Source organism: Protopterus annectens, chromosome 7.part0, assembly GCF_019279795.1.
Source record: "Protopterus annectens isolate FY-2018-M chromosome 7.part0, PAN1.0, whole genome shotgun sequence".
Lineage (NCBI taxonomy): Eukaryota > Metazoa > Chordata > Ceratodontiformes > Protopteridae > Protopterus > Protopterus annectens.
Window position 1 is genome coordinate 23,929,923 of NC_056739.1, and position 12,064 is coordinate 23,941,986.

Below are 12,064 nucleotides of genomic sequence, written 5' to 3' on the forward strand. Positions count from 1 at the left end.
TATCACACAAGGAAGGGCAATACGCACAACGCTTTGGCAAAACACACAAAGGAGGAGGGGATTATACATCAGTTCAAGTTTAGGGTCTTGGAGCAGATTTCGAGGTCTTGTAGGAGGGGAGACATTAAGAACCACACAGAATCCAGGGAGATACACTGGATCATTAAGTTCAGGGCTGACATGCCACCTGGTCTTAATGGGAAGGTCCCTTTACGCCCCCTACTAAAATCCAGGAGATTGAGGAACAAGAAATGAATATGAGTCTGGCTTTAATACAGATGTCCTTAGTGATTATATGATAGTCTTTATTTGAACTGTCTAGGTTATGAATGTTTTTAAATGTTTTTTAAATATTTTATATTACACTAGGTTTTAAATGTGTTGTTCTAAACAATTTCGATTTTTACTGCATGCATTTTTATTTATTGCTATTTGCAAGCATCATTGTGTTGGTCTATGTGTTTTAAATATGCACTACAGCTTTAATGAGTTTGATTCCTTTTGGCGCCCTTACATGTATTTAAACATTTGATTTAGAGGGCTGGTATTATGCTAGGTCTGATGAAGCTATTGCGAAAGCGCTAACCTCATTTTACAAATAAATTTTATTGTGTGTGCATTTGGATCGTCATTTATTTACTGCATTTCTTGGACTTTGGAGTACTTTTGTTGGCTGATACCCCACCATTGCTTTGCTCAGCAGCCTTTATTTATTACAGTGTTAATAATGTTTTCTACTGTTTATAATGTAACTTTTCTTCCCAAGGTTTCACTGAAAATGGACCTGGGTTAATTTGTAAATATAAAAGTAAATATGTATGAACCTGCATACATACTTCTGGCTAGTCTGTTTTGTTTTTCCTTTTAATTTTTGCAGTCCCCTATAAAACCTAAGAAACTATGTTACTGAAGCTGAATGAAATAAGATGAATTGTTTTGTACAGGAATGTTTTACAAGCAGGGATGTTTTTTCATAACACCATGCTCTTTTGATACAAAACCTCTGTGTGAAATACTTGTACGAGTATGCAACCTACTATAATGGGTTGGGGGAGGGGGTGCAGTGGAGATAACAAATGACTGTATTCCCACCTTTTTATTTCTCCAGTACATTACAATACTTTGTATACATGTATGGAACAAATGACACTGCAGAGGAAAACAATTAAGTTTCATTATTTAATGCACAATCACAGGACAAAGTTGTTTGTGTATATATAAGAATGTATATAAGTGTGGTGTGTGTGTGTGTGTGTGTGTGTGTGTGTGTGTGTGTGTGTGTGTGTGTGTGTTGACATGGATCTATTTTAGACTGAATAGCGGGAACATCAATGTTGTAAATGTTCATAGGTTAAAGTTGCCAGCAGAAACATTGGCATACTTCTGCACATGCTCCAAGGATCAATTTCAGTACAGAAAAATAATAGACAGTTTTCACAGGGGGGCAAGAACTCAACCCCATTCTAATTATATATATTAACTCTAAGGTCACACAATCCCCAGTGTAAGGGCATATTCTCCTACCCCAGAGATTGTTGATTTCTAACAGCTGTCGACCGTCTGTTCTTTGAGTCAACAAAACAAATATCAAATTTAGTGGATTTTTCTCAGAAGTACCACTCCCATCTATCATGTGTGTGTAAATATATATTAGCCAGTTAAATCCAATAAGCATAATTGCTTCTTTTCAAAGACAAATTTGGAATACTGTATAGTTAAGAGACTTCTGTTCATCACTAGGATAAGTCATGGAGACACTTTTGTTGTGTAACTTGTAAAGTGCACGGAATATCTTATCTTTTTTCAGAAGCTGAATAAGCAATTGAAATCAATGTACTGCTATCAGTACTTGAATATTCTTAGCCTGTTATTGCACTCTGTTCTCCATCGATACAGCTTTGCCGCAAGCAAGAGAGAATAAGATACTTGGGATTTATATATCTGGACATAACTGTTACTGAGCAGAAAACTATACTGGACGGTAATAGAGGATAGGGCTAATTTCTTACTCAATATCCTCATTTTCAGACAAAGAAATTGTCAGTATTGTCTTCTACTTGAATATAACCCTTTATTAGAAATTCTACTTGTGTATAATTTAAGAAGTCAGGCGAGCTCTAGTTGCAAAACACCTCAATTTTCCTTAGCTGCAACAGAGAAAGCATTTATCAAAGTTCCTTTTAACAGCCTGGATTGCTTTGCTACAGGTTATGCAAAATAAGTCATCCACTATTTTGCAGACTTCTAAAATCTTGACTTGCAGATAGATACAAGTGTAGTTGTTCTAGGGATCTTGGTTAAGACACATATGCAAATACTCCACTCCCTCTCTCACTCTGTATATGAGTGTGTGTGTGTGTTTGTATGTGTGTTTGTGTGTGTGTGTATGTCTATATGAATAAACATGGGAAAACAGGGGTTGATTTGACACCTGTTTTTCTCTGTTGTTATAGTTATATATAATCTACATGCACTCACACACACATAAATATATACATACGGATCTACTTTTCAATCCCGAATTACCACAATGCTGAATTGCATAATGTGGAGGCCACAATAACGAAAAGTCAGAACAATGAAAATAAACAATGAATCTCATAAAATCGAACCTCACACATCAATCAAAAAATATTTGTACAAATCACACCACACACCCGAAACACTACAACAAAAAAACTATAAAACCATACCCACAACACAGCAAAACAACTAATAACTAAAATTATATCTACCTTCCCACTTAACCTCAACATTACAAACACTTACAATTCCACCAAATAAAATAAATTAATCTACCAGAAAGAAGTATTCACCTTCCCTTATAAAACTCCATAGCAAACCAGGAAACGCTAACACTACAGCTAATGTAACTTGTAAGAAACTTCCGTAACTAAGATTAACACTGTACAAAATTGTAAAGAAACACACCACCTTTATATACATAACTACATACAGAATACACAGTTATAAAACATTAAGCTAAACTCCTTAAAAAACAACAATAATAATGTTTTTGTAGGGGGCAAGCCCCCCCCTTGCACAGCCACACCCACTGCTAATTATATATACCAACTCTAAGATTACACTACACTGAGGGAAAGGGTAGTGTACCTGATCTGTATTACACTGATATCCTCATATGAAAACAGTGGTACATTCATCTTCTCAAGTATGACCTTCTAAACTTTCGCAATAATGAATTTTCGTTATTGTGGTTTTAACATCATGTGATTCGGCATTATGGTAATTTGGGATCGAAAAGTAGATCCATACATACACGTATGTATAAATTTGTGTGTGTGTGTCTGTGTGTGTGTATGCACATCTATACTGACACACACACACACACACACACACACACACACACACACACACACACACACACACACACACACACACACACACCCTTACTACTGTTTGTCATTTGTTTGAAAGGCAGGAACTTCTTCTGTGACAGCTGACAATTTTGAAAATCTAACCGTGTTTTAATAGGGCACATATTTGGGGATAGTTGTTGTTACGATTGTTTTTCTTTACCTATTTTTCAATGAATGCATGTGTTACTGTTCAAAATTATTAGGGAATTTATATTTGTTTAGGGTAAAGGAAATACAGAGGTTATTATGAGTGTATCTAGCTCACTACTGTTTATATCATCTGTCCTTGTTGATACTGTTGAACGGTTGTTGTTGCCATTTGGCCAGGGTCATAACTGAAAATGGTCCATTGTTTAGAAGTTAATTTCCCTTAGTTTGTTAAGGAAGGAAACAAGTAAATACCATTTAATAGATTAAAGATGCCCAGCATTAAGTATAGTTTCAAGGCAGTGGACAACAAGAAATGGAAAGGCACCACTTTAGATTTAACAGGTACATGTGGTCACCACTGTTTTAAGTGACGTTACAGCAGTTTTGTCTCATGGATTCAGCAGGTAGAGTTAAACAAAACAAGATACAGTCTTACAACGCAAACATGAACAGTAAGCTTCCCTGCCTTTGAAATTTGCATTCATCGAAACAGAATTGAAACCCACATTCAAAGAAAAAGCATCTGGCCGATGGCAGATTAAGTTTACCAATGGGCCATTTTCAAACCATAAGACCTTCTTTTAAACACATTTTGGAACATGTATACATGTATGTATTCTTTGATGCACCATTTTGATTCTATTAAATTATATCCCTTGTGTAATACAGCACCACTTGTTAGAGAGTGTTTTAAATTTGTAGGTTTGAACATTTTTCCAGTAAACAATGAATCAAAATGTAGGAATCAATAAGGATAAAACTACCCATTACAGAACATTTCTACCACAAAAGGTCACTCAGACTTCTATCATTACAGTCCACAAATATCCGTCAATGCATACAATCTCTGCAAAAGTAAATATCATCTAAAATATTCCACATTAAAGATCTCTTTAACTAATGAAGAGGTTGCTGCTAACAAATAACTTTGCATTTCAGTATTTCATGTACAAATTCATTGCCTGATGCTCATGAAAAATAAACTGCCCATGTTAGATTAAAAAAAATTGGCAACTTGGTACTGTAATGGAGAATGTTTATCAAACTGGGAACAGGTTTATAGTTACTAGGCTTCTCATCCAAAGGAGGACGCACTCAGAAGTGTAGCACCCCCATCCCCCATTAAAGGATGTACTGCAATATCAGCACTCTGTGGGAGTAGAACCCACAGTCTTCTGCATCAAACCTAAGTATGCTACCTGTTGTACTATTAGCATTGCTTTTAAAATTTATAACACAAACACTGATGATGGTCATTTGCTAAACAAAACAGCTATATATTGAAAACAGACATAGCATGAGCAACAGTAAACTTATCTTCCCTTGAAACTCAACTTTCCATAAAAATGCACAGAAAGTCAACATTTCTTAAAAATCCAGAGAAACTCAAAATTCCTTGAAAATGCACAGAAGCTCAACAGTATTTTAAAATGCACTGAAGCTCATCGTTATTTGTACATTAACAGAAACTCAACATTCTTTAAGAATGCACTAAAACTCAGCAGTCCTTGCTGATGACAGTTTGGCAGTTGGTGTAGAGAATTCAAACTCTAGGGTCCTGTGCTATGTGTGAGAAGATGCATTAAAATAACTACAAGCTAATAATTTGGAACAGCTGAGAACACAAGATCCAGTCGAGCTTATTTAGAAGTGAGACAAATATAGCCTCTTACCTGAGCATTTAAATGCACTGAATTAGTATTTGTGTGTATGCAAGCTCCATGTATAGATATTTTATTTTGTAATTTACAGATTTTTACAGTAGTTTATGATAATTTCTTACTAAAGATTTCCTATTTCCTTATATGCATACTATTCTTTACCCATATGTACATCTGCATTGTTCTTGGACATGAACCAGGAGAAATTGTTTTGAACAAAACTGACAGCCTGTTTCATAATTTTTGTTTTATGTAAAGTGTCTTTTCTTCATTATTTGTAAAAAATTGAAAGAATGCCCCCTTTAAAAATGCATTTATTTATAGTTATTTGCTCCTTTACATACCAGGTAAACAGACATACCACCACATTATCCAAATAGTCCCAAATGCCAGTAAGTAACATAGAGCTCCATGAAACACGTAACTTAAATACTAGAGTCCTATAAGCACACACAGTATTCACCTACTTTTCTGTATAATCCTCCAATAAGCCTACTCAACACCACCACATGTTCATTATTGAATTTGCTCAGTATACCTTGCTAACCATAATTACCAGTGACAAAAAAATTGTACCCAGTATTCAGTGTTACATGATATTTAATACAGGAGCAGTAGCTGAACAAAACTAGTTATTCTGATTCATTAGAAATGGTAATTGTAAATATGTAATAGACAACTTTATTGCCAGTCAACCATAGCTGCCATTAAATGGCTTACTTTAACAGACCACCCTCTACAGTTCTTAGAAATACATTCTCTAAGCATCTGCACTCACTGCATTTGTGAGAATTATATTTCCAGCAGTTTATTTATTTATATTTGCTCCCTAGCAAACCTACAGGTAGTTGGAATATGGCTACTCACAGTGGAAAAAAACTTATCAATGTTGCCAGTAATAGTAGGACATGCTGTAGCAGGTGAAGTTTTTGCTGCACTACTTTTGCCCACTATCAGTTGGAATAATCTTAACTAGTCACAGCAGACAGCAGACTGCTCTTACATTTACATCTGTTGGCAGTCAATACTTGTTTAATTGAATGTAGATATGCAACACCCAAACCAGCGAATTTCACCTGCTTTGCATATGTGCTTATTTCTTTAAACAATATTTATACATATCTGAAATAGAAAAAAAAAACAGATTGTCAGACTGTGTTAATATTTCTTCTAGTGCAAGTTGAAATAGTAAGAGTGTATCTTCCTTCAAGTTGTTACAGTTTTAGATATATGCACAACTTGTCTGGGGGAGGAGTGCTGCCTGGCATCTTACCATAAGCTTTCAGTGTAGGTTCAATTTTGAACTTTTATGGTTTGCGTGCATAAGCTGCAGTTTTAAGTAACACACTGTGAATTTTCTTTAGGCAGAAGCAGGAGTTGTACACTCACAGAAAATATAGCATTTGAAAGGAAATTCTTTCTTTCAATTCTGCTTTCATTAAATAAAACATTTTCTGTTGCAGATGAATAAAAAGTGCATATTTAATGACAATGATGTGTGTTTTGATAATTTTCTGCTTAAAAAGTTTAAGTACATAAGGGAATTGTTTATAAATATATGTAGAAGTAATACAACTGGTCATCTCTCACTAAACTATGTGCTGGTCATCCACTTGACAATGCAACTTCCACCACCCCCTCCTCTAAACATCACGCAGTGTAGGGTGTGGCGCCTGATTGAATTCAGCCATCTTGTATGTGCAGTTGATATCATGGAAGAACTAAGTGTCTTATAAAATTATCATACTAATAAATATTTTCTGGTCTACACAAACAAAATTATTTCTTTACAGTGACTGTCTGTGTGTATTTTAACTACTATATAATGTATCCACATAATAGCAGCAGGCAAAAAACTTGAAAGTATAAGAACAAATAAAACGCTGTGTCAGTAAAAAGTCAGTGAATTTATTGAATCAAAAGCCAGTAGTAAGCGTTTTCGTCTCTTTCCTTAGAGACTTCTTCAGACTATGGCATTTGTAGATAAAAACATACATTTATACTTGAATCACTCATTAACCAATTAACATTTTTTTAAAAAACACAGTATCATTAAAACATTTATACTTTGCAAATTTACATAAATATATCTAAAACTATCTAAAACTAACTATATCAATGTTTCAGCCCCTTCCTTTTTAAATACATAATAAATTCTTCCCAATTATTTAAACCTGGAGGGAAACAGGCATTTCATTTCACTTGCCAGCAATATGTAATATTTGTATACTTCTGTAGGTCATTGTACTTGAGTCATCTCTGGGGGCCAAAGTGGGTGATCCCTGTCAGGGATGAGAGATGCTCACCCAACATCTGTTAGATGTCTATTTTCACCAAGTCCAACTCTTTTACATACACCTGGATCTTATCCAACTAAGAATACATAACAAGGTAGAGTATTATCCTGATTTCCTTGTCAGATTGAATTGTGGCCTCATGCCTTCACAGCAGCTGCCATCATTCCAAGTGCCAGTACCCGAATGAAGAATGTATGAACAGGGCTGTGATTCACAAGTTTAGAACCACTCGCTCTAGGGAGTGACATCACCCTAACCAAACCCAGTTAACAAGGAGGGACACTAGATTTGGCACTGTTATTATTGGCAAGTTTGTTTTTAACCAAACCTGCTTTGTCACCTACATGTTTTGTTGTTATCCTGTGCCTTGCTGTTGTTAGTCTTTTTAGGAATATAATATCTGAATGTCAAGAAAAAATAGTTTCTTTATATATTCCTTCTGCACTGTAGCATCAGTATTAATGTTTTTTAGGTTTTATTTATTTATGCAGGAATAAATATTCCTGTATTTGTCAATATGAACTTTTAGTTAATGTTGACTGATTTGAGGTAATAAGGTATGCCAGATGATGGGCAAGGATTGTGTTTCATGGTTGTACATATTCAGATCCATATGACTTTTGCTTTTCTAAACATTGTCAGCCATTTCTATGGTGTTTCGGGGATTGCTGGGGACTGCTGCTGCTGATCCAGTGAGTTCATGACTAGCTTAGACCTAGTTATGAGGATAAGTTGCCTTACCCACTTGATTTACGCATTACTGAGATTCATAGAAATAAGCCTAAAAGTGCCTAATTTGTGTACAAAATGCATAAATGACCCTGAACATTAGTGAATAAGGTTAGTAATGTCATATTAACTTGTGATTACTTGCATTTGGCAGCAAATAGCTTAGGGAACTGTGGACTTTTTAAAGAGGGCAAAAATAAATAATATTACAAACTAATATGTTCAAAATGATAATAGATTGCTGAGTATACTTAAAGAAGTGTTTGTTTCACTAGTATGACAGGAAGACCAGAATGACTAAAGTAAAAACAGTAAAACTGCCATTTGTAAATGGAAATTCATTACAGCAGCAGAGGAAATGCATAGTGATCGCTGAAAAAGATAAGTTTATATTAGTGAAATTTAGAGATTGTGCACATGTGGTAGAAATACATTGATTTAATTGTGAAGTACTGAAGTGTCAAGGATGTTTTGTTGGCTCAACATACATGCGTCTTTACTGGGAGAGTTTCAAATGAACAAAAAAAAATATAAAAACAGCACCACATGATTTTAGTCTTGTCATATAAATGCAGCTTCAGTTTGATTTTATTTTTTATGCCTGAGGAAGCCTGAGAGGTGAAAGTGTTTGAAAACTAGCAGAATATATTTGGAATAAAGTCTCTATTTAACTGTGTCCGAGTATCATGGTGCCGTTTTTACATTATTTTGTTTGTTTCTGACTTGGTGGTAAAATCGGCTTTGTCTACATGGTAGAATTTCTTATTTTTATTTTAGATTTTCAAATGACACTGCTGAATGAAAAATGACAGTACTATGAATGCAAGAAAGTGACAAGGGAAGGCTGGATCTGTTAACAAACTGTTTTGCCTTATGACTGTGAATGTATTCATGATGGTGCAAACATTAGTTCAACACAGCATTACTTAGCTGGAGTAAACACACTGCAAGGTGTGCTTTCATTATTGTGTTTGATGAATGCATCAATCGTTGTTTGTATATGACATAACGTATTGTTTTAGGAGTAGTAATGATGCAAAACCAGGGATCAAGGCAGAGAAAGGATAACTTTAGCCATGAGGAGAACTACTTCCTCATTGCAGCCCTATGGATATATGACAAATGTCTTTTTGGAAAAGGGGAGGCGTGAGCAAGCTGAAAGGGCAATGGCCTGGAATAAAGTAGTTATTGATATAAATGCAGTTAGTGGAAAGAACCATACATTAATACAGTGCACGAAGAGGGAAAATGATATGGTAGGATGTGCTATAACCAAGACAAGGCATAATGCAATTGCCTGTACCAGTATTGAGGTGGGGGCCTCCAACACTTATCTTTTAAGACCAGATGAGGAATCTCTTCTCTATTAACAGTGATGACCGTGATGCAGAAGATGATGAGACTGGAATAATCACAGGTGGTGTGCACACGGGCTGTTACTGACATCTCCAGCATCTACACACATCTGCTCAGGAAGGTGGCTTTAAAAATAACAACATATATTTATATAGAGAATTAAATGCTGAAATAGAATAATTACTTTAAACACAAGACAATTGCTATTAACAGGTAAAGCTTCCACTTCTGCACAGAAAGAAAATGAAGGCAGCATACATGGTAAGTGTACCCTTTACCTCCTTACTCAGCATACAGTAGTGTATCCAACTTCTTGACTGGTAATGTTTGCAAATAATTTTTTATAGGGTAAGCAGCAGAAACAAACAACTCCACTATACCAATAAATTTGGAGGATATTGGCAGCAGAATGGCTGTTGAAGATGATGACTATGATAGCATAGTCACATTCATTTGGCAGCCTGAGGGAAGTTGTACACAGTCCCCAAGTTTAGTGGCAGGAACTCATACCTCACAACATGTTAGTAACTCTACAGTAAGCGACAGTGCAGCACAAAGTCACGTACACCCTGACATGGCACTCATGCTTGTACAGGAGGAGGAGAACCCTGCATCTCTACACCAGTACCTCCAAACCCAGAGAAGCACTTTCAGGATGATGGCAGGGTACACAGTGACCTTTACAAGGTGGTGCCAGGCAGAGAAATTTGTCGCAGCTACCACCAGGAAAAACACACAGCATTGGCTGCCCAGCATCAAATGTGGTGTGGCATTATTAGGGTTCAGAGCACTGCCACAGTCAGCTAGCTGGAAATGATCAGAGTCCTCCAGGATGTACATGAGAATTTCCAGCACTGCATAGTAGGGATAATCCCATGATCACCCTAGTGTGTAGCATGGTGGCCAGGATGTACACAAGGATGTCCATCACTACAGAGTAGGGATAATCCCATGATCACCTTGGTGTGTAACATGATGGCCAGTATGCACATGGGGATTTCCAGCACTGCAGAGTAGGGATAATCCCATGATCACCCTGGTGTGTAGCATGATGGCCAGGATGTACACAAGGCTTTGCAGCACTGCAGAGTAGGGATAATACCATGATCACCCTGGTGTGTAGCATGATGGCCAGGATATACACAAAGCTTTCCATCACTATAGAGTAGGGATAATCCCATGATCACCTTCGTGTGTCGCATGATGGCCAGGATGTACACGGAGATTTCCAGCACTGCAGAGTAGGGATAATCCCATGATCACCCTGGTGTGTCACATGATGGCCAGGATGTACATGAGAATTTCCATCACTGCAGAGTAGGGATAATCCCATGATCACCCTGGTGTGTAGCATGATGGCCGGGGTGTACATAGGGATTTCCATCACTACAGTGTAGGGATAATCCCATGATCACCCTGGTGTGTAGCATGATGGCCAGGATGCACATGGGGATTTCTAGCACTGAAGAGTAGGGATAATCCCATGATCACGCTAGTGTGTAGCATGATGGCCAGGATGCACATGGGGATTTCCAGCACTGCAGAGTAGGGATAATCTCAGGATCACTCTGGTGTGTAGCATGATGGCCAGGATGTGCATGAGAAGTTCCAGCACTGCAGAGTAGGGATAATCTCAGGTTCACCCTGGTGTTTAACATGATGGCCAGGATGTACACAATGATTTCCATCACTACAGAGTAGGGATAATCCCATGATCACCTTCATGTGTAGCATGATGGCCAGGATGTACACAATGATTTCCATCACTACAGAGTAGGGATAATCCCATGATCACCCGGGTGTGTAGCATGATGGCTAGGATGTACACAAGGATTTCCATCACTACAGAGCAGGGATAATCCCATGATCACCCTGGTGTGTAGCATGATGACCAGGATGTACATGAAAATTTGATCACTGCAGAGTAGGGATAATCCCATGATCACCTTGGTGTGTAGCATGATGGCCAGGATGTACACAAGGATTTAGATCACTGCAGAGTAGGGATAATCCCATGATCACCCTGGTGTGTAGCATGATGGCCAGGATGTACACAAGGATTTCCAGCACTGCAGAGTAGGGATAATCCCATGATCACCCTGGTGTGTAGCATGATGGCAGGATGTACACAAGGATTTCCATCACTACAGAGTGGGGATAATCCCATGATCACCCTGGTGTGTAGCATGATGGCCAGGAGGTACACAAGGATTTGCATCACTACAGAGTAGGGATAATCCCATGATCACTTTGGTGTGTAGTATGATGGCCACGATGTACATGAGAATTTCCAGCAGTGCAGAGTAGGGATAATCCTATGATCACCCTGGTGTGTAGCATGATGGCCAGGATGTACACAAAGCGTTCCATCACTATAGAGTAGGTATAATCCCATGATCACCTTCATGTGTAGCATAATGGCCAGGATGTACACGGGGATTTCCATCACTACAGAGTAGGGATAATCCCATGATCACCCTGGAGTGTAGCA